The sequence below is a fragment of the Heterocephalus glaber genome, unplaced genomic scaffold (genome assembly GCF_053883595.1).
Source record: "Heterocephalus glaber isolate CG9 unplaced genomic scaffold, H.glaber_assembly_v1.0 deba00001778, whole genome shotgun sequence".
Taxonomy (NCBI): Eukaryota; Metazoa; Chordata; class Mammalia; order Rodentia; family Bathyergidae; genus Heterocephalus; species Heterocephalus glaber.
In genome coordinates this window covers 609651-618018 of record NW_028258465.1, presented here as the reverse complement: position 1 = coordinate 618018, position 8368 = coordinate 609651, and positions in this window count along the sequence as shown.

The window sequence follows — 8368 nt, the reverse complement described above, 5'->3', positions numbered from 1 at the left end:
CTCCTAAGAGTGCACTGTGTGAATGAAGCCCAAGGTGCTGTGGAGGTCTCAGGATATTGGAGAGGCCAGGAACCTACAATGTCTGGGGAAAGCTGTAAGGAGTGAGCAAAACCAGCCTGAGAAAGAAGCCATGAGGGCTGGCAAGCAGTGCTGTAGGGTCAGGGCTGCCAAGCCCTTTGGCATTCACATCTCACCACAGAATGCCCTGGGTGCCTGCTGACATATCCAGAACCGTGCTAAACCAATCACGTAGGCCTTTTTATTCAAGTTAACACCACACCTGTCACACCAGTCTTCATTCAGCCTGCAGTTCTCTGAAAAGCGGCTGGGAAATGCATATATTTATTTTGGCATGACATACTCTAATGATTGCCCCACCACCCTCTTGCCCCAGGCTCCCCCTGTTGGGGTTTGGACCTGCCATGTCTCCCAAAGCCTCCTGTGCTTAGAGGCAGGTCTGTGGGAGGTGGTTGGATTACAGGGTGCTGCAGCTGAGTTAGGAGCTGGGTCGTGGTTGGAGGTGAGTCACTGGGGTGTGACTCTGAAGGGTGCATCTCTCTCTCCAGCTCCTCCCGTCCCTCTCTGTTTCCTGACGTGAGCAGCATTCCCATGCCCACACCCTTCCCCCACGCCATTTCTGCATTCGAGGCTGCCAGCCGTGCATGGGCTGAAATCTCTGAAACCACAAGCCAAAATAAACCGCTCCTCCTTAAAGTCGTGGGTGTTGGGTATTTTGCCTCAGCAGAGAGGAAAGTGACTAAGACAACCCCTTGGTTTCACATTTGGGGGACTCAGTGTGTGTAAGGTATTTGAAGGGAAGGGTGAAGGGGAGGGGAGGGGGCGTCAACGCAGGTGATAGGGCATTGAGTAAAATTTCACTCTTTTAGAAAGCACATGTCCTTCCACTGTGGTGAGCCCATGCAGAGTCCCAGGTCCCAGCCACTCTTGGCAGCCTTCTAACACCAGCAGAGGGGTAAGAATCTCACCAGCCTGGGGGCCTTCTGCTTTTGTGTCACAGACCCCCTTACCTCCCCTAGTCCACACAGCACCATGGTTTGTCATATGTGAGGATAGAGTTGCTTATGGCTTAATCCACTCACTCAGCAATGCCTGAGTGAACATCCACTGGGTCCCAGGCATCGCCAGGCACTCGTAATAGAAAGGTGGATATCAATCACCAGGAAAATGTGAATTAAAACGACATGGTATCACCTCACACCTGGTAAGATGGCTGATATTTTAAAAATCAGTCTGGAGATTCCTTATAAAACTAAAACTAGAAATTCCATTTGACCCAGCTATTTTCCATAGGCATCTTCCTGAAAGAATTAAAGGCATCACATTACAGTATAAGTGCACACCCATATTCATAGTGGCACATAATCACTAAATCTTGGAAGTGGCCTATATATCCATCAATAGATGAATGGATAAAGAAAATGTACAAAATAGACCACTACTCTACCATAGAGAAGGGTGAACTTGAGTCATTTGTAGGAAAATGGATGCACCTTTAGACCGTAATGTTAAGAGAAATAAATCAGACACACAAGTTTAAATATCACATGGTTTCTCTTCTATGAGAAGCCTAAATTATAAATAAAGAGTAAAATAAAAGACAATAGAAAACAGGGTGATAGATCTTTCTCAAATGGGAAGTAAATCAAGAGGTGGAGGGAAGAAGAGGGAGGAGAGGGAAAAGGGATGAAAAAAGGAATGAAGAGGTATTATGTGCATATACCAACTCCACACAAGGAAAGTAACCATTATGTACTGCAGACATGCCTTCATAAAAATGAATTAATTAACTAATTAATTAATGAAAAAGTGTCGGCAAGACTATGGAGAAATTGGAACCCTTGTACATTATTAATAGGAAGTTCTGATGGTATGGCTGCTATGGTAAACAGTATGGAGGCTTTCAAAAAATTAAAAATAAAATTACCATAATGGTAATAGGCTTACCAGCATTCTCACTTCTGCATGTGGAGTCAAAGCAACTGAAATCAGGATCCAAAAGAGGTATATGTGCACTCCCATGTTCACTGCAGCATTACTCAATAGTCAAGATACAGAGATGACATAAACACCCACCAGTGGATGAGTGGATAAAGAAACCATGGTTGATATGTACAATGAAATATTGTTCCACATTAAAAAGAGGGAAATTTTAACCATTTGGGACAAGATGGATGGACCTGAAAGACGTTGTGCTAAGTGAAAGAAGCCAGTGACAAAAGGATAAATACTGCATGATTCCATTATATGAAGTTCCTAAGACAGTCGAATTCAGAAACAGAAAGCAGAACGGTGGTTGCCAAGGGCTGGGGGAGGGGAATAGGGTGCTACTGTTCAATGGAGTGAAGTTTCAGTTGTGGGAGAACAAGCCTAGGGACCTAGTATACAACATCGTGCCTGGTAGCTAACAATACTGTATCACGCTCTTAAATATCGTCAGGAGGGTCAACCTCATGCTACATGTTCTTAACACAATAAAAAAAAAAAATGACATTAGAAAGGAAAAGTGGATACAGCTTTTTAAACCCTCAGTTGTACCCAGAAGAGTCCAAGGGTATGAAAAGTAGTTGGGGTGACATGGCAAAAGAATTAGACCCCTGGGTGGAACGGCCTCTGGAGGTCCTGCTGGGAGCAAATTAAGCCTCACCCATGGGTTCCCATCCTTTGGGGAGGTCTGAAAAGTGTCTTTTGGAGAGAAATGATCTCATCCTTTAAGGTGAGATGGGATCCAGCTGATCCAAGGGTCAGGATCCTGTAGCTCTTTCCATGCCATGCAGCTTCTGAAATGTGTATGAGGACCAGGACACAACCCCCCTCAGAGACTCCTACCCCACAGCCAACAGCAGGACAAGACGGCGGGAGGCCCGGGCACAGCTACACCGAGACCCATGGCTCCCCGCAGGCCGTGTGCCCAGCCTGGCCGTGGTTGAAGAAGCCTGGGGTTTGCCTCCTTCTCATCTGTCAGCACAGTTGCCCCATCTCCTCGTCCACCCCTAATAATAATTTTTTAAAAGGATGGGGCTGGCTGACATGGAGCCCCTTCAGGATTTGTAATCAGACAAAAAGCACTGCTGCCAAGGAGAATTAACCAAGGCCTCGATCTGTTGTGTTGTTTTTAACAACCTTGGTGGATATATAAATAACATAACCTTAAATTCACCCATTTGAGTAATTTTTAAAGTAAATTTACAGTTGTTTAAAATTCGCCAATTTTCCATCACCCTAAGAAGATCCCTTGTAGTGGGGTGTGGTGGCGCATGCCTGTAATCCCAGCACTCAGGAGGCTGAGGCAGGAGGATCACTGCAAGTTTGAGGCCAGCCTGGGTGACATAGCGAGGCCTTATCTGAAAAAAACAAAACAGAAGAGCCCTTGGGTCCATTTCTGGTCAATCTCTATTCCTACCTCAGCCCCAGCAGTCACGGTTGTGCTTTCTCTCTTGCAGATTTGCCTTTCATGGATGTTTCAGATACGTAGAATCATACAACACGTAGTTCTTTCATGTGTCTGGCTTCCTCCCATGAGCATAATGTTATCGAGGTTGGTGCTTTACTCTTTAGTTGCTGTAGACTATTCCAATGAATGGATGTAACACATTTTGTTTTTCAATACCAACTGAGAGACTCATGGACTGTCCTTTAGGGGGAATTATGAATAAAACTGCAGTAAAGATTCCTTTACCTGTGTTTGTAGGAACCTATGTTTGCATTTCTCTTGAGAAGATGTCTAGGAGTAGAACTGCTGGGTCATAAACCAAGTTTAGGTCTCACTTTTTAGAAACTGTCAAGTACTTTCCAAATCGGGAGTGCCATTTCACATTCCCACCAGCAATTGACAAGGAACCCAGCTTTTCTACATCTGGAACATTGCCATAGTCATTGTTTTCACTATGGGCCTTTTAGTGAGGGCCTTGCTGATTCTAAAACTAGTTTTGACCGCCACTCAAGTCCCAGGCTCCAAGGTGGCTGAACATTAAGACCTGGGCTGGAGCCAGCCAAGACTTTCGGGGCAGCGGCCATCTGGAGAAGAGTGGGACCAGCCACCTGCTTCTTCTTGTGGGTAGAGCAAGGCAGACACCTCCCTTGTCCTCTCTTTAAGGCAGGAAAACTAGTTTGTTCTAAGAATCAAGTTTCCTTTAGAAATTATTTCAACATGCTCAGGTAAGGATTACTGAACATTTTAGACCGTCTGCCATGAGAGGAAAAATGTGTTCCTCACATACTACGGGAATAAGATTTAATTTAACCGAACAGTACTCCCTTCTCCCATCCTGGGCATCAAACCCAGGGCCTCCTGCAAGCTAGGCGCACGCTCTGCCTCTGAGCTACATGCCCTGCCCAAGTGGGCAAAGCATCATGTTGGGAGATAGAAAAAGTGAAGCAAACTCTGACAGAAAACTCTGACAGAGTCTGGAGGGGGGAAGAAGAGGTAGTTTGGGGAGGGGACAGTGCTGTTATCTCTGATAAAAACTGCTGGGACGCAGACACCTTAGGCTGTGTTTAAGAAGTCAGTGGGGCGGGGGGGGGGAGGAAGTTTTGCAAATGTTTGAAAAAAAACAATCTGGGGGTTAATGATTATAACCACAAAGTCAGCCTGTGTGACCCACTAATGCTGAGCACTGTGAACTGGATTCATGTCAGTAACCTTTTAAGAAACTTCTGAATCGACCATGGAGGACTCATGTCCAGGACTTGAGCACTGTTTTGGGGTTTGTCAACAGCTGGTGCAGCCCGTGGTGGGGACACAGAGGTAGCAGTGGGGTGAACATGCTACAGGCTTGCCTTGAAGCAGAGGAGAGGGGATTTGAGTGGCTCCTCCGTCCCTGGCAGAACGGCTGTCCGCCTTGTCCCTGAGAGGGCACCAGCAGGATCTGGAGCCCCCTGCAGAACCCTGGGGTGGCAACAGCCACAGTGCAGTCTACACTGGCAATGCTGGGTGCTGGCCTCCCTCCCTGCCACCCTGCACTGGGCCGTGCCTCCTCTTGGTAAGGTGCTCAGGGGACCTTTACTGGGCCTGAGGAAGACCTCCAAGGTCTTCTCTGAAGAGGCTGCAACAAGCACCGGAAAAGAGCCAAAAGGCTCGGCGAGCTGAGGACAAGTGCAGACAGCGTTAGGCCTTGTCCTGCTAGCACAAGGGTAGCAACAGAGTGGCCTGGCTTTGACACAGCAGCTAACATGGACGATGGAAGGCGGCTGTGGGAATCCAGCTCGCAGTCCTGTAGGAGGACTAAGGCACCTTCACCCATAGCTACACGAGAGAGCAAGAAGGTGGCCCGAGGAGATGACTCAGAGCAAGGCAAGGCTGAGCACACAGCATGCCGGTTGGGGTGCAGAGCTCTGGGCAGAGGAGGGCCTGGCTGCACGTGGGCTCCAAGTGAACCACCACGTGAAGAACGGGAATGTAAAAGTCATGGCGCTTTCAAAACATTTCCCCAAAGTGTATTACTGCTTTTAACCATGTGCACAAAAGCCAGTGCCATGCAGTTGCACTCTTTCTAGAGCATGATGAAGCTACTGAAGCAATCACCCACTGCACAGCACAGGGAGGGCAGCTTGAGCTCAGAGTTCTGATGAGCATCTTTGAAAGCTGCTAGTGAGTCCCAGGGAGTGCTTATGACACCTCTCAGGGAGCTGAGTCCAAACCTGGGGACCACTGTGACAAGAAGGCGCTGGTCCCAGCACAGGATTACAGAAGTCCTCCTGGCTCCCAGGCGGGACTTCGTCTGTCATAGTCGGGAGTAAGAATCTATCCAGCAGAACTGGGAAAGCTTCGATTTGCATAGGTGAACTATTCTAATCACAGTAGTGTGTCACCTTCAAAGGTCCAATTTTATCAGTATTTAACAGGGCGTTTCTGCGGCCTTCTCAGTTTTTGAAAATAACATCACCCGCCCACCATTGCCGATCCAGGAATGTGGACAGGGTCCGATGTCCTCGGTTGTGCCCTTCTAATGGCCTTCAGCTGCCGTGGTGCTGGAGTCACTTCCTGCTGCGGTCCCACGTCTGCCGGAACAGAGAGGCGTCTTCCTGCTTTGTGGCTGCTGAGCATCCTGGCTCGCTGCAGTTTCGGGGACCAGACAGGCAGTTTGTTTACATTTGTTGCAAAGTCTGTAGAGCTAGGATCCTGCTTCTCCCCAACCTACTGCTTTTGTCAGGCTCCGCTGGCCTGGACAATGTGTTAGGGCTCCACTGTTGCTGATGAGGCGTTAATAATAGCAACCTTCATGAACGGTGTCCCCTCGGCCCAGCCAAATTTGTAGAACGAAGTCCCCACCCCCAGCACCTCCAAATGTGGCTGACCTTGGAGACAGAGTGTTTAAAGGGTTGATGGACCCAGGCAAGTCTTTAGGGTGGGCCTCAGCATGAGCAGGGTTGCCGTAGGAAGGGGAGTTTGGGACACAGACACACAGCGGGGACACCGGGGTGGGGCGGGGGGGGGGGGGCGCCGACTCCAAGCCGGGGAGCAGCCTGAGAAGAACAGCGGTGCCGACAGCTGGGGGTTGGACTTCAGAACAGTATGAAAATAAATTTCTGTTGTTGAAGCTGCCCCGGCGGGGGTCCTTTGTTAACGGCAGCCCTGTCTTGATGCAGTGGACAGCAGCACACACACCCTCCACGCCCTTACCAGGTGCGGCCCGGCACTTGGGTATTTAACCTGCTGGCCGTCACTGCTCACGTTCCAGTTCTCCGGTTCTAAGCTGTCAACATTGACGAGGAAGGAGGAGGCCGCTGACTCTGCAAACAGAGAAGTGAGTTTAGATCTGCACAAGAATAATAAAACATTGAAGGGGAAGGTATTCCACTATGGGAAGATGACTTCTGAGCTATTAGCTAAAGGCTAAGAAAAGCACCAGGAGTCATTGTTAAGCCTTTCCTAGAATCAGTCCAATTAGCTGCTGAGACCAAGAAAAGGCAGAATCTGGGAATTTTTATACACAATTTTGAACCCAGGGTCTTCACACTGAGTTATATTCCTAGCTTTTTTTATTTTGAGACAGAGTCTTGCTGAATTGCTGAACTGCCAGGCTGGACTTACACTTACAATCCGCCTGCTTCAGCCTCCCAGAGTCCTGGGATTACAAGCATGCACCACCACATTCGATTACAAAAATATATTTTTTAAAGCATAAAAGTAAATCATTAGAGTGTTTCTGGACAAAAAAACCACAGCGAAAAATGAATGAATATGTGAATTTCTGATTTAAATAATTTAATAAAGATATCAAAGTTCTAGAGAAAGTATTTCCTTAGGGTAAGTAAAAGACAATCAACCTTCGTCTAGTGGGTATATATTATATTCTCCCTTCTCCCAAATGTTGGCCAGACCATAAACACACACACACACACAAATACACACCCACACACAGACATGAATATCTATCTATAATTTGTGCCCACACATTGGTGGTTGGATAACATTTATGACCACTATCGATTGTTTGGGAAATTCCTCAGCAACTGAAGCTGAATTCGCAAGCAAACTCACTCACCATTGAAGCCAGAGCCCCTGCTGGAGACAGAACCCCAGCGGGCCCTCAAGTGGCACAGAACAGATACTGAAAGTCTGGGTGGGGTAGGGGATCCACGATGGGGCAGCTCCAAGTCTTCACATATCTTCAAGGGGATTTTGTTTTTTATTTCCTTTCTAGCCCTAAAATTTTCCCATCTCCTCAGAAGAGGTGGCAGTTTCTAAAAATGCACCAATAACATAAACATGTTTTTTGGGGGGGCCGGGGATTTAGCTCAGTGGTTCCACCACCTGCCTCACAAGCACAAGGTTCTGAGTTCGACCCCCGGCACCAAAAAAATTTTTTTTAACTGTTCCTAGGTGTTAAAGTAGAAAAAAACTAAAGTCGGAATCTTAAGTCAGTGATCTCCCACCATCCTGGTTTCCATGGATGCCCAGCTGGTTTGCTCAGATAGCATCTGCCTGGCTCGGGACTGTGACCCTGGGCCCAGTAGTGTCCCATGAAGCCTGACTCCAAAAGAGCCAAATGCTCCAGACTTGGCATGGTCAAAACCCCGGGCAACCAGCGCTCATTACAAACACGTTAGCTGCAAACCCGAGAGCCTGCGAGCAAGGGCAGGGCCTGGCAGAGATGTCAGCCAGCCAGATCCCGAGGGTCAGCAGGCTGGAAGAGCAATGGCAGATGAGCAAGACCAGGTGTCCGTAGACTGACCACTTAACCTCACCTACCTTTGCTTCTCAAGAACCCCAGTCATGTGTAACTCAGCTGCCTGTTGCTGTCATTAAAGTTTGCTAAGAGCCTGATAATGTTCCCAGATAGCTACCCGGGGACGCAAAAGTGCTCATTCCCAGCACAGCCATCAACAGGGTGTGGGTCATATTTTT